Here is a 22,701-nt window from a genome sequence, read left to right as displayed (position 1 = left end):
AAAAAACAAAACAAAACCCAAAACAAACAAACAAAAAAGCTTCACCTAGGTAAATTCTTTAAGCTTATAAGGAAGGTAGGTTTCTCCAGAGAGAGGATTTTCACTAGTTTCTGTCTATTGTCCTCAAGCACTACCAGAATGGGAACATTTTTTGCTTTTTCTTTTTAAGATTTTATTTATTTTGAGAGAGAGAAAGAGAAAGAAAGAGAACATGTGGTAGGGGAAGGGCAGAGAAAGAGGAAGAGGGGGAGAAGTAGCCCCCCCCAATGGAGTACAGAGCGCCATGTGGGGCTCAATCTCATGACCCTGAGAGCATGACCTGAGCTGAAATCACGAGTTAGATGCTTGGGGTGCCTGGGTGGCTCAGTTGGTTAAGCATTGGACTTTTGGTTTCAGCTCAGGTCATGCTTTCAGGGTCCTGAGATTAAGCCCCATGTCTGGCTCCCCACTCAGCAGAGAGTCAGCTTGTCTCCCTCTGTTTCTGCCCCAGCCCTTCCCCCTAAAAGTTGGATGTTCAACCAACTGAGCCACCCTGGTGCCCCCTAAAATGGAAACATTTTTTTTTTAAATGGAAACATTTTATATGAAAACTTCAGATTGAGATTTTGTTCAGAAAGTCTAGATGTATGAATTTTGGGTACAAACTTGTATGAGGATTTGTTTGTGATTACATTCAAGAGGGACTGGTTCTCGTCCTATCTTAGCACTTTATTTCCAGATTGGTAATTTTCCATGAAATTCCCTGAGGGTGGCAGGGTGGGCTTCTTTCTAGTTTGTTCTTGCTTTAAGGGTATAATCTCTGGCATCTCAGTTATATGATCGAAGTCTCCTATTAGACTCCCTATTTTGGATAGGCCTCAAGCTATGTCCTGCACTCCACAGCCAAAAAGGAAATAAAAATCAAACTTCATGTTCATCTTCTTTAGCAAATGCCCTGAAGGCAAAGAAGAAACAGCTATGCTTCTCTTTCTGAGCAACTCTCTTTACCTGGTTTTTGGTGTGAGTGCTTCTTACTTTCTTGCCAGCTCATTGATTCATTTAATAATTTATTTAAAAGTTGCTTTCATCTGGCATTTTTAGTTGCTTTCCATAGGAAGGTTGGCCAGGGTATCTCATCCATTGCACTGTCAATAATGGACATCCTCTAGAGTGATGTTTCTAAAACACCAACTAGGTCATTTTGCTTTACTCTCTAAACATCTTCAATGGTTTCAGTGCTTTCACAATAACATGGAAACTCCTTTGTTTGATACCCAAAGATTTTCTGATCTTTGCTCCTGCTCATCTCTCTGGTCTTATTGCCTATACAGCATTCTCACATCTCTCTGACCTATGTGTGTCATTTTTTCTCTCAGCGTAGGCACTGCTTTTCCAGGAAGCCACCCACAACTCAGTCTGGGTACATGCTCTCTTGAGCTGTTCACAAACACTACACTGCTTACCCTAACTGCAATGTAAACCATCTGTTGCTAGATTAATCCCTACAGGATATACTTTTCCAGCATAGGCTGTAGCTGATAACAGGTATTCATTTCTTAAGTGAATGAATAAGCAAACCATTATCAATATGGTTCAGAGGTTACTGAGTGTTAGAATAGACTAAGATTTCATAAAGGATAGGGGATATGAGTCAGAATACTTCATAAAATTTAAATGTAACCTGATACTAATTTTCCAAAAAGTTCAAAGTCTTAAAAATTTTTCACAAGTCATATGTTCTGAACCTTTTCTGCAGAAAAACCTCAGGCAGTTAAATTAAAGAAGCATTGTCTTCACAGGTTTGCATCTTCCTAACAAAATTCTGAGCAGTACAGGATGTCCATTTCTTGCTTAGAATTAGAAAAATAACACAAAGCAGGTCAGCTCTCCATGAGCAGAGCGAAATGAAGGATTGCTGTTTGGGGGATGGGGTGCAATTAGGGAAGTAGGAGGAGATTTGGTCCTTTTTTATAAATATGATGATTGATTTGTACTAGAGTTGACCTGAATATCATCCAGTCAGTAGCATTAATTTTTACCAATACTGGCTATAGAGAACTGTCCTTACTTTTCCTCCTCCCTTCCAGAACTATCTACCAGCTGCATTTTCCTCCTCTGTGATAACAACAACAAAGTCCAATTTGAAATACAAACCCAAGAAGTGCAAAAATTCCAACTGAAACAAGAAATCATATGTGAAGACATTAATTTTCACTGTTATTGTTCCAGCTGTTACACTGTTAATTGATATAACCTATTTATTCATAAATAAATATATTCATAGCAAAAATATGGATAATCAAACCTGATATAACCACCTGTCTAAAGATCTAAATTTCTTCAATCTTAGAAAATTCTTTTTTTTTTTTTAATTTTTATTTATTTATGATAGTCACAGAGAGAGAGAGAGGCGCAGAGACACAGGCAGAGGGAGAAGCAGGCTCCATGCACCGGGAGCCCCATGTGGGATTCGATCCCGGGTCTCCAGGATCGCGCCCTGGGCCAAAGGCAGGCGCCAAACCGCTGCGCCACCCAGGGATCCCTGATCTTAGAAAATTCTTAAATGCAATTATTTGTCAGTGGGTGGAAAAGAATCTTTCTTAACTTATAGTACTTTCTGCAGCTTGGTGAAGGTAAAATTTCTTAATTTGGCAATTTAGTGTGGATTAGTATGTCTTCATGATCTATAGATGAAAGCTCAAAATTAAGTAAGGATGCATAATATCATTTAATTATTATGCTGATACATTTATTTGGTGGCCACAAAAATGCCCCAAAAGAGCTCCATACATTTGATGGCATTTAAAATTTTGTATATTAAAGTTTATAGTTTGGGAGCACCTGGGTGGTACAGTCAGTTAAGTGTCTGACTCTTGGTTTCAGCTCAGGTTGTGGTCTTAGTCGTGAGATCAAGCCCTGCACTGGGCTCCATGCTCAGCACAGAGTCTGCTTGAGATTCTCTTTTCCCCTCCCTCTGCCCCTCTCACTTGTGTTCTCTCTCCCTCTCCCTCAAATAAATAAATAAATCTTGTTTAAAAAATAAAATAAAATTTATGGTTTCTATATTGCTACGTACTAAAAAGCAAGAGCAAATAAAGCAACATCAATATCTAAGAAATGAACATGATAAAATGTTATGTTCAAAGCTAAATGATGCCGAATCACAGCTATCCACCCTGTAGGCCAATCTTCTAGAGACATATGGCAGTTTGACCCCAGCCAGTTGCAAAGGCTGTCTTGAAATAGGGGCTGCTTTAAAATGTACTTCTGCATCAAAAATAGGTGCCCACATCCCAACCAACACCTCATGTTATCTTAGGCTTGTCAGGGAACGCATAACCCATGAAGACCAAGATAAGACAACTGTTCCCCAGGGGGTATCCTAAGGCACTCAGAGAAGCTAGGCTCCCTGCTTCTGGAAAGGCCCATGCCAGGTTGTCCCTCTGCAGCCTGTAGCAATAAAACTTTACTATACCTGTGTTCTTAATGAAATATCAGCATAAGTCTTGTTTTCTCTCTTGTATATCTAGAAATGAAGGAGACCCACAACACAATACAGGCAACCAAACTTAACTTCTATTTTAGTATAATTGATCAGTTGATAATCTTCCTGAGTCATAGTTTCCTCAACTGTAAAACTGAAATCAGCTCTCTAGCCCCACACAGTTATTGTAAGGAACATTCATGAAAGAACCACACACCTCACAGTTCCCCTATCTATATGGCAGATCTTAGGGACAGGGACACTTGTGCTTGGCACATTTTTGGAAACTGATAAGTGTATGAAATAAATGTTAGGTAGATGTTCTAGTTATCTTTCCCTGGGGGAACAAATTACCCCAAACCTTAGGAACTTAAAAACAACAAAAATGTATTATATCATACAGGTTCTGAAAATCAGGAATCTGAGAGCAGATTAGCTGAGTGGTTTTAGCTCAGAGGCTTTTATGAGGTTGTAGTCAATCTGTTACATAGGGTTTCCATCATCACAAGATTAAATGAGGCTGGAGAATCCACTTTCAAGCTCACATGCTGTTGCTGGATCTGTTTCTCACTGGCTTTGGGCCAGGGGGCTTCAGTTCCTCTCTACATAGTGCTAACCTTAGGACTGCTTACAACATTGCAACTGGCTTTCCTCAGAGCAAACAAGGAAGAAAGCAAGAGAGAGCCCCCAAGATGGAACCCACATATCTTTTATGACCTAATCTTAGAAGTTACATGTCTCCCCTTCTGCCATATGTTATTGGTCACACAGACCAATCCTGGTATAATATAGGAGGAGACTACACGAGGTTATGAATAATCAGAAATGGGGCCCATTGGAGACCATCTTGGGGCTGGCCACCATATTAAATGAATGAATAAAGATGCCCTTTAGGATATTCCCATGACCTATTCATCAAGTTTCCATGAGGAAGGTTCCGCATAAACAACTTGTGACCTCTTATATCTCATGCTTTACTACTTGCCTCATCCAGGAATGGGGTATAATGGTGGGCAATAGCCACTGGTCCATATTTCTTAACTGGATCATCTATTTGAACTTATGAGTAAAAATACTCTCTTCCTTCTGAACTAGTTCATGGCAGAAATCCTGTTTGACTACAGACCTAAACATGCCTTCAGATGGACAGTTCCAAGGTTTAAATTGGTTACCGGAAGTCAGAGAAGCCACCTGGCTAGGATGTCTGACCATTCTCTTCAATATGTCATCACTGTAACAGAGATGATATTCAATCTCCATCCATGTGATTCTCACTTCTCTCCTTGGCTGGTTTTGAACTTAGACAAGGAACAAGAACATTCTTTATTATCATCCAGCAAAAAGGAATATCATATCAGAATGAAGCAATTTCATTTAATGCCAGTGGGATATTTTTTTAACTTTGTTTTTTAAGATTTTATTTATTTTCTTGTGTGTGTGTGAGAGAGAGAGAGCATGAGCAGGGGGAGGGGCAGAGGGAGAAGCAGACTACTTGCTGAGCAGGGAGCCCAACACAGGACTTGATCCCTTTGATCATGACCTAAGCTGAAGGCAGACATTTAACCAACTGAGCCACTCAGGTGTCCCCACCACAGGATATTTTATATAATCACAACTGAACAAGATCAATCTTCATTTTAGGAATTTTACTTGTTGATTCTCCTCAGTGAGATAGAGGAAAATTTTAATATGGTAATTAGATTATTTTTTTCCCTAGGAATTTAAATCCTTAATGTTCATGATCTTTGTAGGGGTATTTACTCCCTATAGAATGCTAAATCAGAAATTTAGCCATGGCACTGTAAATGCACTCAGAGTTTTAGTTATTTGCACTCAAACTGCAATGGAATAACCATGAGATCCTAAAGGATTGTAATTTTATAAGATTCAGTCACTTCTGTTTTTACATGCCACTGGACTCTGGCTAAGCCTACTGTGTGATATGACTCTTGAGTTCCTGTAAAATATTAATGTAATTCTTCAATTGTAAGATACACTTCCCCCACATTTTAATGTTTCTGGGATGAAGATGTCAAAAGAAACTTGCCAGCTCTTTCTTTTGTTACTATACGTGTGATGCATTCTAAAATTAGTGGTGTTTTAGAATCAAAGAAATGTAAATTTATGGCACCTGGGCTTATGGAAATCTTCCAGCTTGAACTGTCTAGGTGAAAGTTGTTCAACAATAACATTTGGTATGCTTTTCCTGATAGTTTTTGATATGCAATTTGCCTGTGTCTCCTGGCAACCTTGATTGGCTTTGATTTCTTGGGAGATTTGGGGAATACTAAACCAATAACATATCTAGTTGGAGAGGCCATTCACACTGACACAAGCAGAGACTTCACCAGAGGACATATGATATCCTTTGTTCCTAGGCTGTCCTGAATGCCTACTGGGGCTATTTTTAAGGAGTGAGCCCTTCTATTTGTGCCTCAGAGTCCTGGAAATTGAACTGGAAGATTGCAGTTCTTCCAGGGTGAGGTAGGACTGGGACACCGAGATAGGTAGAGGAAAGAAGTTTCTCAGAGCATCTAAATGCTTAGGAGTACCTAGGTGGCTCAGTTGGTTAAGCATCTGACTCTTGATTTCTGCTCAGTCATGATCTTGAGGTTATGAGATTAAGCCCCACGTAGGGCTCTGCACAGGGTGTGGAGCCTGCTTGAGATTCTCTGTCTCCCTCTCCCTCTAATCCCCCCCCCACACTCATGCTTCCTCTCTCTCTCTCAAATATATATATATAAACATATACATATATGTAAAAACATATATATGTACATATACAAAATAACATACATTTTATATATATATATTTAAAAACACAGGCTGGAGAAATGGCTCTTGACTAGAATGGTGGAATATGCTATAATCCTGGTCTAAGAAAAAGGGAAAGCAGAAGTGAGTGATTCTGTTAAAAAAAAAAAAAAAGAAGTGGAAAATAACAAGCTACAGCCCTTAGGAATTTAGTGTATGCTTGTATTTGAGAATTAGCAATGATGTGGAAGCAAGCTGCTAACATCTTTAACCACACCAAATATTTCTCTATGATACCACTACAAGAAAAAGAGTCAGTAAAGAAAAAAGATTTGGGGGGAAGATTAGATTCAACCCGTGAGAATAGAATTCATGGCTTCATGTTGCTGGCTAAGAAATATGCTCCCCTCGTTTGAAAGTATTTATATTCAAAAGAATTTCTGTATTGGCTTTATCTGTAAGCCCAGGCAGAGGTGAAGGTACATATAAATTAGAGGCAAAGAGTCTGCTATACACCATAATATGACCCATAGCAAGGCAAAGGATCCACTAGTGATAAAAAATGCACTACACAGACCACGAAAGGGCCAAACCTCAGGCCAAACATTCTCACAGCAATTTACAGAAGCCCTAATTTGGAGGCCCAATGTAAGGGTAGTTATTATTGTTGCATGTATAAAATGATTCCTTATCTAGTCCCTGTAGCTTCATGTTATTACTCCACAGTCATAAAGTATAAGGAGGATATTCGTTCCAAGCGCCCACCCCTAACACCAAGATGAACTCCTAGCAGCCACATTTGGACCACCTGACCAGGCTCTCTGGCCCCAGCTGGCTGGATCGGGGGGTGGACAAGTGTCCAGCTGAGCCAATCAGATGCTGAGAATGAGGAGTTCAATTTGGACTATTTCTTTGTATGATGGGACATGAACCTGGAACCTAGAGTGTGTCTATCACAGGCTTTCAGGCAGGAGGAGAGGGATGAAGCTGGTTCTGCAGGAGAAGTGGAGGCAAAGAAACAAGAAAGGAGAACACAGGTACAAAGAGACCTGATGGGTCCTGGTTCTAGTCTTCCCTGAGGCTCAAGACTCAGCTCCATCAAATGTAGCTCCATTAAATGGCCATCTGTGGCACAATGGATCTATTTGCCTCTGTTTACTTGTGTTAGCTTGAACTTGTTTGTAGTGCTTGACACTAAGAGTCTTAAGATAGTACCATAGATTTAATACAACTTAATATATGCCACATTTCTCTTGTCTAACTGTGAACCACACTGTTCCCTGCCCCCCCAACCCCCAGTCTAGGGTAGGCCAGAGGGATGAGACAATGGGAGACATAGTGTTAATATAAAGGTGGCTCTTGCAGTGGAGAAAAAGATAACTTTTAATATAAAAGAAAAGAATTATGACCTCTTTATTCCCTGCTGGCTATATTCCCAGCTTTAGAGCAGTGACTTACACATGACAAGTACTACTAAATATTTGTTCAACTGAATTTAAGTATACTGACTGAATTCAGTGTCTCAAACTAATGTCCAACATGAAGCATCACACTTCATATGGCAACATTAGAGGCATACACAGTAAATGAGGAATGAGAAAAGGATAGATGCTATTTCTGTTGTTATTTAATGCTATCCCAGAAATAATAGCCAGTATGTTAAGCAGGAACAGGGTGTGAAATAAAATGCTATATAAAATTCTAGGTGAGTCAGTGGTTGAGCATCTGCCTTTGGTTCAGGTCATGATCCTGAGGTCCTGGGATCAAGTTCCATATCAGGCTCCCCTTGGGGACCCTGCTTCTCCCTCTGCCTATGTCTCTGCCTCTCTCTCTGTATCTCTCATGAATAAATAAATAAATAAAATTTTAAAAATTCTTGGAGGGCAGCCTGGGTGGCTCAGCGGTTTAGTGCCACCTTCGGCCCAGGGCCTGGTCTTGGAGACCTGGGATCGAGTCCTATGTCGGGCTCCCTGCATGGAGCCTGCTTCTCCCTCTGCCTGTGTCTCTGTCTCTCTCTCTCTGTGTCTCTCATGAATAAATAAATAAAATCTTTAAAAAAATAAAAATAAATTCTTGGAATATGAAATAGATGTACTTTTCCCTATTCCTCCAGCTGAGCACCACTAAAAACCCTTGTCATTACATATGAAATGAACATAATACTCAAGGTGGAGAGCAATAAGCAGACTGGCCAGGGACCTTTGGGGTGACCACCACGTTGTCCTCAAGGAACAACATAGTAGTTAGTTCTCTGGATTTTCTTCTGCCTTAAATGTCTTGGATTTGTATTTAAAGAAACTGCAACCCAGGCACACCAAACTACACAGAGAAACAAACAAAAATCCTCCTCAAAACTTTGTTGTTTCTAGCCAAAGGACCAGGAAAGAGACTAGGGAGACAGAAACTTTAGAAAATAACTGTTCTACTCCACTAAATGCTACAGGAAAAAACTGCGGCCCCAGCTGCCAGCAAAGGGTGAGTGTGGAGCCTAGACTTCCATCCTCATCAGGCTATAATACCAGCCTACTCAGAGAAGGGTAAATAGGGAGCTGGGATTTCCACCCCCATCCTGCAATAACAAAGCACTCTTCACTCTCCCCCACAGAGGTGGTGTGAAAGACACCCGAAGTAGAGTCAGCACTTTCACCACTGTCCAGTGGCATGAAACTAGCACACCCCTCCCTTTGGTGTCAGTGGAGGCCATGTGGAAAGTAATAATAATCCACTCATACCTCCCAACCAGGGTGACGTCAGTGAAGCCCTATTGGGGAGCTGGAACTCTTACCCCAGGCCCCAGCCAACAGTAACTAGGAGCTTCCCCCCTTCTCCCAGGAGAGGCCAAGTAGAAACCTGAATTCTACCACTGCCTGGCAGTAATAAAGCAAACCACCTTTTCCCTGTGGAGCAGTGTCAAAACAAAACAAAACCAAAAACTAGGTAAAACAAAAGGTTTCAACGAGATCCAGATTCTCATAATACCCCAAATGTCCAAGTTTCAATCAAAAATCACTCATCATACCAAAACAGGAAAATCTCACCTTGAATGAAAAAGATAATCAGTAGAAAAAAGACAATCAGTAGAATGAAAAAAGATAATCAGGAGGAAAAAAAAAAAGACAATCAGTAGACAATCTCACCTTGAATGAAAAAAGACAATCAGTAGATGTGAATACCAAGATAACAGAGATGTTACAATTATCTAAAAAATATTTCAAAGTAGTCGTCATAAAATATTTCAACAAGTAATTATGAATAAGCCTGAAACAAATGAGAAAATAGAAAATTGAAAATATTCAGCAAATGATAGAAGATATAAAGAAGAAGCAGATGGATGGATAGAAGATATAAAGAAAAACCTCAAAAATACAGTAATTTTTTTTTTAACTCAATTTGTTTAAAAGCTCAACACGGAGGGGACAGAGGAATAAAAGAGGAAAGAAGCAGTAAATTTGAAGTAAAACAATAGAAATTACCCAATCTGAACAATACAGAGAAAGCAGACTTAAAAAAAAAAATGAGTAGAGTCTCAGGAACCAGTGAGACTATCACAAAAGATTTGACATTCATGCCATCAGGATCCTAGAAGAGGAGAAAGAGGATTGAGCCAAAAACTATTCAAAGATACAATGGTTAAGGGATCCCTGGGTGGCGCAGCGGTTTGGTGCCTGCCTTTGGCCCAGGGCGTGATCCTGGAGACCCGGGATCGAATCCCACATTGGGCTCCCGGTGCATGGAGCCTGCTTCTCCCTCTGCCTATGTCTCTGCCTCTCTCTCTCTCTCTCTGTAACTATCATAAATAAATAAAAATTAAAAAAAAATTAAAAAAAAAAACATTCAAAGATACAATGGTTAAATATTCCCCAAACTTGGCAAAAACAGATGCCTATAGATTGGAGAAGTTTTTCTGATCCCATTATCTCAAACAAGATAAATCCAAAGAAATCCAAGATATCCAAAGAAACACCAAGATACACAGTAGTTAAACTCCTTAAAGCTAAGGGCAAAGAATAGATCTTCAAAGCAGTAATAGAGCAACAGTGCCTTACTTACAGGAGAAGAACAGTTTGGATGACTGCTGGGTTCCCATCAGAAACCACGGAGACCAGAAGAAAGTGGCACAATTTTCAAGCACTGAGAGAAAAGGACTGTTGATCCAGAATTCTATATCCAGTGACCATATCCTTAAAGAATAAAGTAGAAATCAGGACATTTTCATATGAAGGAAAATTAATTTACTGACAGCAGACAACCTGCAAAGAATGGCTAAGGGCACAGAAATGACTCTATGAAAGAAGGAAATTTAGAACATCAGGAAAGAAGACAGAATAATAGAAAAAAATATGGTTAAATACATTTTCCTTCATCTCTTAAGTTTTCTAAATTCTGTTTGACAGTTAAAGAAATTATAATACTGTCTAACGTGATTCTAAATGTATACACAAGAAATACTTGCAGTGGGGACAGGTAAATGTATACAAAGGGAGATAGGTTTCCACAATTCACTCAAACTGGTAAAATGCCAACACCAATAGACTATGAGAAGTTATGTCTATAATATTGGACATCTAGAGCAACCACTAAGAAAGCTATACAAGGAAAGAAATGCAGTGAAAAACACAATAAATTATTTTTTTAAAACACGATATATTAAAATGGAATTCTAAAAAACAAATCCATAGGAAGGCAGAAAAAATAAAATAAAAAAATAAAAACAGAAGGAATAAGCAGGAAATATAAAATAGCAGACGTAAGCCCTAATATATCAATAATTACATTTAAGGTAAAAAGCCTAAATATAAAACAAAAGCCTAAATATACCAATTAAAAGACAGAGTGGTAGACTGGTTTGAAAAATATGACCCAACTATATATGCTGTCTATTGGAAATGTACTTCAAATATAATGATTGCCTTATTTCCTTCAGGTCGCTATAACAAAATGCCATAGACCAGGTGATTTATAAACAATGAATATTTATTTCTTACAGTTTTGGAGACTGGGACGTCGAAGATCAAGGCACCACAGATTTGGTATCTGGTGAGAACCTACTTCCTAGTTTATAGACTGTCATCTTTTCACTGTTTTCATAAGGCAGAAATGTGCAAAAAAGATCTTTCTGAGGTCTTTTTTATAAAATCCCATTCAAGAGACAGAGCCCTCATGCCCTAATCACCTCTCAAAGGCCCCACCTCCAAATGCCAACGTACTGGGGATTGATGATAATGTGATTTTGAGGTGGCGGACACAAACAGTCTTAGCAATGATATAGATAGATAGGTTAAGAGTAATAGGATGAAGAAAGCTATACCATGTAAACCTTACTCAAAAGAAAACAGGAATGGATATATTAATATCAGGTAAAGCAGACTTCACAGCAAAGAAAATTACCAGGGGAAAAGAGGTTAATACATAATGATAAATAGGTCAATTCTCCTAGGAGACAGCAATCCTGATTGTGTATACACCAAACAAAAGAGCTGCAGAATATAGGCCTTCCTTAACTTATGATGGTGTTGTCCCCTCAGAATTGAAAATAGTGGTTTTGTTGTTGTTGTTGTTGTTGTTTTAAAGATTTTATTTATTTATTCATGGGAGACACACAGAGAGAGAGGCAGAGACATAAGGCAGAGGGAGAAGCAGGCTCCCTGCAGGGAGCCCGATACGGGACTCAATCCCAGAACTCCAGGATCACGGCCTGGGCTGAAGGCAGGCACTAAACCACTGAGCGACCCGGGTGTCCTGGATTTGGGTGGATTTTGAAGAAAGAAACCAACAGATGTTGCTACTGGATTTAGATGTATGGGTGAGAAAGAGTAGATTCCAAAATGAACAAGCAACTGGAAGAATAGGGTCCTGAGCTGGGCACGCCTGGAGATGGTGCAGGTTTTAGGGTGGTTCCAGCTGATGTATATTTGACATCCAAGTGAAGATACTGGGTAGATGGAAAATACAAAGCATGCTCATAAACATAAACATCCATGGCTTTCAAATCTCCTGTAATGAGTTACACTATGTTTAATTAGTTACTACTATTACTATTTAATTATATATTTATTAAATATAACATTTCTTTATTGCTATTTAATGATTATTTTATCCAAAAAAGTGATTGAAAAAGCCATTGGCTGTACTTCATTGAATCAAGAACCTCAGAGAACCTCAGAATCCTCAGCATTACTAACTTAGCAGATTTGCCCGCTCTGCAGTTCAGAGGAGATTAAGAAACGCATGTGAGTCTCCTTGAGGAGGCAAAGTCAGTTAGGGAGATGATTCCCTAGAGCCATAGGAAAACCTTCTGCTGAAGGAAGAGTGGGCCCAGCCTTCACACCACCCAGCACAGTGACAGGCCCAAACCACCCCCCTGAGGCAAGATCCAGCACCCTAAGATAGAGGAAGATTCTTTCCTCGCTCTGCCCAAGAGGACAAAATGGCAGCTTAAAAGTGATGAAAACTTAGGCCAGGTATCTAGGTAAGGAAGTGGACTGAATCCCACAAACACCAATGGAGCACTTACTACTTGCCAGGTATAGGAGACACAAACAGGAACATAGCAAAGAGTCTTCGGTGCAGTAGGGAGAAAAATTAACATCAGGAACAAGAAGGGGAAAGAAAGGAATGGACATGTATTACCAACCACTCAGTTGCCACTTATTTCCTTACAACTAGGCTGTGGGGGGAAATGGGAGGTTATATAGATTGCCTTCCAAGATTCAAGAAAAGTCAGGAAACAGGGGTAGGAGGACTTGGATCAGGAGGCTGGAATTGACGGGGCTGGACTGACAAGAAGACTAGATGGCACGGACATGGCCGTCTTCTGTCTGCTGTGTGGGAAGCATTTCCAGGCGCAGAGCGCGCTCCAGCAGCACATGGAGGTCCACGCGGGCGTGCGCAGCTACATCTGCAGCGAGTGCAACCGGACTTTCCCCAGCCACACCGCCCTCAAACGCCACCTGCGCTCACACACAGGCGACCACCCGTATGAGTGTGAGTTCTGTGGCAGCTGCTTCCGGGATGAGAGCACACTCAAGAGTCATAAACGCATACACACGGGCGAGAAACCCTACGAGTGCAATGGTTGTGGCAAGAAGTTCAGCCTCAAGCACCAGCTGGAGACACACTATAGGGTGCACACAGGCGAGAAGCCCTTCGAGTGCAAGCTGTGCCACCAGCGCTCCCGGGACTACTCGGCCATGATCAAGCACCTGAGAACGCACAACGGCGCCTCGCCCTACCAGTGCACCATCTGCACGGAGTACTGCCCCAGCCTCTCCTCCATGCAGAAGCACATGAAAGGCCACAAGCCCGAGGAGATCCCCCCCGACTGGAGGATAGAGAAGACTTACCTCTACCTGTGCTACGTGTGAGGCGGGGCCACGGCGGGGGACGGGCAGCCCGGAGAGAAGAGTTACAGCAGGGTGAATTTGACGACGAAGGACTATGTGGAAAAAAAGAGAAATAGAGAAAAAAAAAAAAACAACTAGGCTGTGGGACAGATGTCCACACTTGCAAAGGGGTATGTGACCAACACTCCAGCACAAATGCCAAGATGCAGGGGCAAGCCCAAAACATTTAACAACAGATGGGCGGGGGGGGGGGGGGGGGGGGCATCCTGGCCAATCACCAGCCCAAGCAGAGGGTGGGGAAATCCACTGAGAAATGAACTAACACTTTGTCCTAAACCAGAAGTTTCTTATAGGGAAGTTAACCTTCCTGGCTTTTGTTTTCCAGAAGCCTAAGCTCCTTGAGGGGCAAGAGGGGAAAGCCTGAATCTGTGGGGACATAGCAGGGCGTAGAGAGAACACAAGCTGCCCACCCATCCAGGAAGGGACTGAGTCAGCAGGTGCCATGAGTAGTAGGAAGAGTGCTACTCATTGGGAGGTACCAGCTCAGTGTGCCTGGAAAGGCTGGAAGCTGGAGTCCAGGCTCCCAGCATTGGCTGTGATCCCAGGGCCAAGCTCATGATAGAAGCAGCACAGCTACCTGCCTCCCGGGGAGCTTGGAAATGAGGCCAACTGAGGTGAGTGAGAGACTAAAGATGGGTCTCTTCCCACTTTGTCCGGGCACCAAAGAAGCCTCCTAGATCTTTGTGAGGCCCTGTGGGGAGGACACTTTGTTCCCACCCCCAGGATGAATAGGATCAAATTTCCCTCCAACTCTGTCATGTGGGAATTCAGAATTCAATTTATTTTGATTTAAAGGAAATAAAGGGAAGCTTCATTTCTTTTACATGGGGGTCTATAGACTAAGATGAATACCCTTCATTGAGGTTTCAAAGCCCCCTAGTCATTTATTTATGGAGCAAAACTGGACAGGGTGAGTAGAAAAGATGTTCAACTGGGGCTGTGGTTTTATAGCTCTCTAAGGACAGCTTCCTTCATTATACAAATAATATTTTCACTCCTGCTATGGGCAGCCTCTGGACTGGCTGTTGGCAACAGAAACTTAACAAGGACACAGGCCCTGCCCTTAGGGACATCAGTCTGGAGACAGATGTGCCCACAAACGATTCCTGAGGTCCTTGTAGCTGAAAGAGACAATTCAAAAGTCGAGTTTATTACTATTCATCTGAGACCAATCCTGGTTGGTCCGTGGTCAGGAACAAGGCACCACCACACAGAGGCAGGTGTCTACATTGTAAGTTAAAAGTTTCTAGGACCCACACACAAGGGTATGCCTGGATAATTCAATCCAATTCAGTGCTAGTCACAGCATCTCTTATGGGAACCCTGCTCTCTAAAGGCCTCTATGGCCAACAAATATTGTGAAATTATAGGGAAAGCCCAGAATTTCCTAACAAACAGTGAGCCAGAATGGGAATAGAGGAATAGGAGCTGAAAGTTTTAGTTAGATTAAAAAAAAAAAAAAAGGCAAATAAAAATAGTCTACATGGAAAAGTTATGTGCTTTAAAAGCTAAGATTCCTTGGCCCAGTATACTGCACTACGCATATATGATTTATATTTTCTTTGCATAGCCAGAGAGTCCCACCTGGAAGTAAAAGCAAATAGGATCAATCTAGGAGAATTTAATAAAAGAGATTATTTGCAAAGATGTGGGCAAGGTATAGGTAAGCCTCGAAGGATGGGCAGTGCCCTATGGCCAATAAGACCAGATCCTTTGTGACAGCTGGTCTGAAGCCTGAGGTCTTTGCGAAGAGAGCCACCTGCTGAAAACGGTGGCCTTTAGTAAAGGATTCAATCAGCTTAGGGCAACCTCCCAGGGAGAAAGCTGAAGGAATAAATACTGTAGCCTCACTCTCCATTGGAGAGTATGATTGGGCTCTATAATAACAGAATGTGGAAAAAAACAGAAGGCAAGGCAAAAATAAAAAGGGGTGGGGGGCATGCCTGGGTGGCTCAGTCAGTCAAGTGTCCAACTCTTGGTTTCAGCTCAAGTCATGATCTCAGAGTCATGAGACTCAATGCTGCCTCAGGCCTGCACTCAGTACGTGGAGTCTGCTTATCCCCCTCTCTCCCTCTCTGCTCCTATCCCCCACCTCTGCTCACACATGCTCTCTCTTTCAAGTAAATAAATAAAATCTTTATTTTTAAAGGGAAGATAATTGAAACTCTAGGAAAAACTCACACCATAAGCTCCAAGAGAAACTAACAGCACAACCAAAACTAACACTATAAAGTCATAACAAAATATTGCGAAATCAGGGCAGATTTGAGAAGAAGTAAGCAGACCCAGGGAAAAAAATGGAATTTAAATTCTGAGTAATGGAGAAAATAACCTAGAAGATACTAGTAATAGAATAAATAAAACATGTTTTTTTTTTTTCTTTCATGAAGAATAAAGAAAGGTAAGCGGCAAAGGGAGTGGGGATAAATATACTAGAAAGGTATGGTCTAAATTTAATGGAGAAGAAGACAGGATATGAATGTGAGCAATTAGTTGAATATAAAAACAAATCCTTTCGAGCATTCTTCTATGAGTAGCATAAGCATAAGGTCACTGGAATCCCTGAGAAGGACTGTAGTCATAGTCTCAGCTCCAAAGAAAATAATATTTCTTCTTTTTTATTAACATTTAATCTTTATAATGTTCATGACTTACTGCCTGGAACTCTCTTTCCCCAGATATCCACATAGTTTAGCCCTTACCTCCTTCAGGACTTCACTCAAATATCACCTTTTAGAGAGACCTTTCTATCTAAATTGCAAAATATACAGGTGTGTGTGTGCATATGTACACACATATACACACATTCCATATAGCTTAAATTTTTCCCCTAGGCACAACTAGCATACTAAACATTTTCTTCATCTTATTTATTTTCTGTTCCTTCCACTAGAAAGTATGTTCCACTAGGGCAGGGATTTTTTAAAAATATATGCTACTGTATTTACTGCTGTTTCCCCAGCACCAAGGACAGGGGCTGTCTCATGGTAGGTCCACAATGGGTATTTGTTGCATTAACAAATGTTGAATCAAGCCATAGGCAAGTCAAAAAAGCTATAATTGTATTTATGTGACAGAGATGAAATGTCATTGTACTTGGCAAAGCAAATATAAAGGCCACAATTCACATAGGTTGGGAGGTTGGGGGGTAGAAAGGTAAAAAAATATATAAAAGAGGGAAAAAGAAGGTTAAGAGGCTAATATTCTTATTTTACCACATGGTAATCAAGAGGCTGGCCAGAGGTGGTGAAATAAGAAATACAGGTTTAAAAAGGTTATTTAAAGTTGCAAATGTGTCAGTTAAAATAATAAAAAATAGTAATATAACCATATTGCAATGAGTGAACCAGAGGAGGCAAAAGACATATAAACTAAATTTCATCAAATATAACATAAATCCATTAAATCATTCTGAAGTTGAGACATCCAGAAATAAAAGTATAAATAAATATTTACAGTGTGGAGATAATCTCAGAAGGCCGTATAGCAGAAATGGTTAAACATGATTGCTGTGAAATTGTGGTTTCAATAATGAATGACTACATTGTACAAGCCTGCCACTTCTGTAGATAGCAACTATAAACTCTGGACAAAATATTTTTTAAAACTATTTGACAGCACGAGGAAGTGACTCAAAACAAGCATAAAGAGCAGAGAATTCAATGCCTGAAAGAAGGGAATTGCACAGGTAAGATCTATGTTCTTGCTAATTTTCCCAAAAGGCACTGTATAGTCTGCATAGGGGTAGCAGCTAGAACTGAAACTGAAAGCCTGAATTGGCTTGAAATGTTAGGGTGTGAAATGTTAGCCAGAGCAGTGGAAACTTGTTGGGAGAAAAGCCAATGGTTAAAAAAAGGAGCCACCGAATGGGGAGTCACATTTGCATACAACTCCCCTCAAATCCCTAGTTAACCCTGAACTGTGAATATTCAGGAAAACTCTGTGAAGCCTGCTGGGAAACAACAGCTGGAAGACTGGAAAAATTGAACAGAGATTTCAGCTGTCACCCAGTGCAGGGGAGACAGTTTGGATTTGGAATCCGCCCAAGTCGAGGGAACTTGGGAAACACTTGGGTTTTCCATTAAGCCCACAGAAGGGTCATGCTGGAGAAGATGATGTCCCAAGACAAAGAACTTACCAAGAGACTAAGGCAAAAACTGAAACACGCTCACCTTGACAAAGTGTGATCCTAAGAAAAGAAAGCAATCTTAGGTTCAGGGGGACTGGCCACTAATTAGACCACTTGATAGAACCAAAAGAAACACTCTTTAGAGAACTAGAACAGAATCCAGAGTTTCTACAACATATCATGGAAAATGCCCCATATATAAGTTTTAAAAAGTTAGACATACAAAGAGACTATAAGATGTGACTACTGGTCATGGAAGAAAAACTCCATTTAATAAAAATAGATGCCAAGATGATCCAGATGTTGAAATTAGTAGACAAGGATTTAAAACAACTGTTATAAAATATTCAAAGAATTAAAAGAAATTTCAGGGACACCTGGGTGGCTCAGCAGTTGATCATCTGCCTTCAGCTCAGGGCTTGATCCCAGGCTCCCTGCGAGGAACCTGCTTCTCTGCCTCTCTCTCTCTCTCTCTCTGTCTCTCATGAATAAATAAATAAATCTTTAAAAGAAGTTTCAGCAGAAAATGGGAACTACACAGAAAATTTTAAAACTGAAAAGGGCACCTGAAATGAAAAATGTACTGAATAAGTTAACAATAAATTCAGTGTGGCAGAAGAGAGGGTAAGCATACTTTAAGATAGATCAAGGGGCACCTGGGTGGCTCAGTTGGTTAAACGTCTGCTATCGGCTCAGGTCATGATACCAAGGTCCTGGGATAGAGCCCAGGCTCCCTCTGCCCCTCCCCTCTGTTCATGCTCTCTTTTACTCTCTCTCAAATAAATAAAATCTTAAAAAAAAAAAAAAAAAGATGGAGCAATAGAAATTTTCCCGTATAAAAAAGAAAATATGAAGGGAAAAAAGTCTCAGTGAACAGAGATAATATCAAGTGCTCTAACATTATGTGCAGTTGAAGTTTTAGAAGGAAATGATGAATAGAACAATATTAATAAAACAATGGCCTAAAATTCCCAAACTTAGTTATAAAAAAAAAGGTTGTGAGTGCCTGGCTGGCTCAGTCTCTTGGTTTCAGCTCAGGCCATGATCTCAGGGTGGTGAGGTCAAGCCCTTTACCAGGTTCTGTGCTCAGCAAGGAGCCTGCTTGAGATTCTCTCTCCCCTCCTTCTGCCCATCTCTCCTGCTCATGCTCTCCTCTCCAAAATAAATAAATAAACCTTAAAAACAAAAACAAACAAAACAAGCAAACAAAAACAAAGGTTCAAGAAGCTCTGTATCTACCGAGAATGAACACAATCAGTTATATCATAATTAAATTTCTAGAAACTAAAGATAAAAAGAAAATGTTGAAAGCAGTCAAAAGAGGAGAAAAGAGACATATCACACATGGGGTACAAACATAAGATTTTTCACTGATGTTTCATGAGAAATAATGGAGGTGAGTTGACAATGGAATGACATCTCTAAAATGTTGAAGAAAAATGCTATCAACACTGGATTCTAATTCAGTGAAAATATCCTCCAAAAATGAGATGAAATAAAGATATTTTCAGATAAATGAAAGCTAAAAGCATTTGTCATTGGACTTGTAACACAAGTAATGCTAAAGGGAGTTCTTCAGGCTGAAGAAAAATGATACCAGATGGAAACTTGAATTTCAGTAAGGAATACAGAATACTAGATGGTAAATAACTTCGTAAACATACAAGACTTTTTTCTTCCCATATTTACTTTAAAAACTGTTAGAAGCAAAATAATAGCACTGTAAGGTCGGGTTTGTACATCTGTAAAAATAAAAGATATAACAACTTTGGCATAAAGCATGGGATGGAAGAGTAGATAAATGAAATGAATCTATTTTAAGGTTGTTACATGTGTGAAGTATAAAGCAGGAACTGTGATACGAGAAGTATAAGGTGTGAAATGAGAAGTGCTGGATGTGAAGCATTAAGTGAACAGAGGTACAATATAATTTTAAATAGGATTTGATAAGTTAAATATATATAATATATATTACTAAAATATTATATTTATATATTATATATATATAAGAATCCAATAATGGGAAATAAAATGAAATCTGAAAAACACTCCATTAATCCAAAAAGGATAAAAGGATCAAAGGAATGATGGCCAAAAGAAAAAATAAGACAAATAACAAGATGGTAGATCTAAACTCAACCATTCCAATAATCGCATTAAGTGTAAATAAAGGATATGTTTCAATTAAATGGCAAAGAATGTAAGACATTAGACAAAAGTAGTACTCAACTATACGCTACCTATAAAAGATGCACTTTAAATATAAAATAAAGTGTGAGAAAATATATACCATGCTAACAGTAAGCATAAGAAGGCTACCATGGTCATTTTAATAATCAGAAAAGTAAACTTCAAGACAAACAGTATTTCTACAGGTAGAATGGACTATTTCATTATGATAAAGCAGCAACTCATTGCGAAAATATAATTATCCTAAACGCATATGCACCTAATAACAAAGCTTTAAAACACATGAAGTAAAATTGACAGACATAAAGGGTGAAATCAACAGCTATACAAAAATGATTTAGAAATGAATCATAGACCTAAATTTAAAAGATAAACTACAAAACTGCTATAGAAAACAAAGGAGAAAATCTTCATAACCTTGAAGTAGACCGTGATATTATAATAAATACATATTTGGTTTTCATCCCCATCTCTAAAACCCTTGGAATTTCCTGTGATGGCAGCAATAAAGCGGTCTCTTTTTGTTATTGAGGTGATTTGGAAAGCACAGAAGGAAGGAGCTTGTTGTGAGGAGAGCTAACCATATGATTAGAGGGTTAGAACTTTCAGTCCCCCCTCCTGCCTTCAGGGAAAGGAGAGGAGCTAGAAGTTAAATCAATCACCAGTGGCCAATGATTTCACCAATTGTGCCTGTAAAATGAAGCCTCCATAAAGACCCAAAGGGAAGGGGCTCAGAGAGCTTCAGGTTGGAGAACCAGAATGCTTCCACATACTACCATGCCAGGCCCAAATTCCAGGAGGACAGAGACTCTTTTGTTCAGGACTTCACCCTATGTATCTCTTCATCTAGCTGTTGATTCATGTCCTTTAATACCTTTTGTAATAACCTGGTAATCTAGAAGGTAAATGGGTTTCCTGAGTTCTGTGAACTGCTCTAGCAAATTCATCACCCAAGGAAGGGTCATGGGAACCTCCAATCTGTCGCCAGTGGTCAGACACATGGGTAACCCAAGCTAGAGAATGGCATCTCAAGTGGAGCGCAATCTTGTGGGACTGAGCCCTTAGCTTGTGGGAGCTGATGCTATCTCTGGGAAGATAGTGTCAAAATTGAGTTGAACTGTAGGACATCCAGCTGGTGTCAAAGCATTGCTCGTTGGTGTGGGAAACTGCCTCCCACATTGGGATTAGGGTGCAGGACAAATATAGGCAAAGACTTCTTAGAATACAAAAAGCACTAACTGTAAAGGAAAAAAGTCAATAGCATGCACTTCATAAAAACTGAAAATCTCTGCTAACCAAAAAGCTGAACTCTTTCCTCCTAAGATTGCCAACAAGACAAGTATATCCACTCTTACCACCTCTGTTCAGCATTGCACTGGAGGTTCTGGCCAGGGAAGTTGGCAAGAAAAAGAAATAAAAAGCATCCAGGCTGAAAAGGCAGAAACATAACTATCTTTATTCTCAGACAACATCATCTTGTATATAGAAAACCCTGAATCCACATTTAAAAAAAAAAAAAAAAAAGAGGGAAAGACTCCAAAAATAAGTGAGTGCAGCAAGTTGGCAGGATGCAGGACCAACATACAAAAATCAATTATATTTCCATATGTTAGCAATGAACATCTGAGATGAAATCAAGCAAACAGTTCATTCATAACAGCATCAAAAAGAAATAAATACTTAGGAATAAACTTAACAAGAGAGGTAGAAAAACTCATACTCTAAAGACTACAAAACTTTGTTGGAAGAATTAAAGAAGATCTAAACAATTGGAGAGGGCAGCCTGGGTGGCTCACCGGTTTAGCACTGCCTTCAGCCCAGGGTGTGATCCTGGAGACCTAGGATCCAGTCCCACATCGGGCTCCCTGCATGGAGCCTGCTTCTCCCTCTGCCTGTGTCTCTCCCTCTCTCTGTCTGTCTCTCATGAATAAATAAATAAAATCTTTTTTAAAATTCTTAAAAAAATAAATGGAGAGATATCACATCTTCATGAGTTAGAAGGACTTGATATTGTTAAAATTTTCTACCAATTGACCTAAGACTCCTTGTAATCTCTACCAAAATCCCAGCTAGCTAGCTGCTTATTTATTTATTTATTTACTTATTTACTTATTTATTTATTTTAGACATTGGCAAGCTGATCTAAAATTCATTTGGAAGTACAAAGGACACAGAAGAGCTAAAACCATGTGGGAAAAGAAGAACAAAGTTGGAGGATTTATACATCCCAATTTCAAAACATTCTACAAAGCTACTTTAGTCAAGACAGTGTGGTACCAGTGTAAGGACAGATATTTAGATCAATGGACGAGAACTAAGAGTCCAAAAATAAATCTTTATGTTCGTGGTCAACTGATTTCCCAGAAGAGTACTTAGACAATTCAATGGAGATGACAACAGTCTTTTCAACACATGGTGCTGGGACAACCGGATAGCCACATGCAAAAGGATGTATTTGGACACCTACCTCACACCATACACAAAATTTAACTCAGAATGGTTCAAGACCTAAATGTAAGAACTAAAATTATAAAACTCTTAGAAGAAAGCATAAGAGTAAATCGTAGTCACCTTGGTTAGGCAATGATTTCTTAGTTGTGATATTAAAAGCATAAGAGGTCAAAGAAAAAAACTGATAAATTGGACTTCATTACTCCCTCTAGTGGATCTAAAATATAACCTTACTTATAAGTATTCCATCTTTTTTTGAAACAGTAAAAGACATGTCTACGGTAATCACTCTAACCAGTGGTCATGTTATC

The 22,701-nt window shown here is 39.7% G+C and overlaps 2 long non-coding RNA genes across 9 annotated transcripts in view; one reads left to right on the top strand and one right to left on the bottom strand.

The window, feature by feature from the left end:
• The window catches only part of LOC144288108 (uncharacterized), a 206,241-nt gene that overhangs the window by 21,980 nt on the left and 161,560 nt on the right, over positions 1 to 22,701 (bottom strand). For 4 of the 7 annotated variants that reach the window (XR_013356102.1, XR_013356075.1, XR_013356086.1 and 1 more), the window contains exon 8: positions 10,268 to 10,398. The exons of the other annotated variants lie outside the window; for them this stretch is intronic. This is a non-coding gene — a long non-coding RNA (uncharacterized LOC144288108). The remainder of the gene's footprint in view (positions 1 to 10,267; positions 10,399 to 22,701) is intronic. 7 annotated transcript variants of the gene reach the window in all.
• The window catches only part of LOC144288140 (uncharacterized), a 33,539-nt gene extending 10,838 nt beyond the window's left edge, over positions 1 to 22,701 (top strand). The window contains exons 2-3 of one of the 2 annotated variants that reach the window (XR_013356143.1): positions 11,205 to 11,254; positions 22,066 to 22,701. This is a non-coding gene — a long non-coding RNA (uncharacterized LOC144288140). Of the gene's footprint in view, positions 1 to 11,204; positions 11,255 to 13,945; positions 14,223 to 22,065 lie in introns of those variants that run through there. The other variant, XR_013356146.1, reaches the window with a different exon arrangement.

Source organism: Canis aureus, chromosome 1 (genome assembly GCF_053574225.1).
Source record: "Canis aureus isolate CA01 chromosome 1, VMU_Caureus_v.1.0, whole genome shotgun sequence".
Classification (NCBI taxonomy): domain Eukaryota; kingdom Metazoa; phylum Chordata; class Mammalia; order Carnivora; family Canidae; genus Canis; species Canis aureus.
The sequence above is the reverse complement of the archived record's forward strand: the minus strand, read 5'-3'. Positions and strand labels throughout refer to the sequence as shown.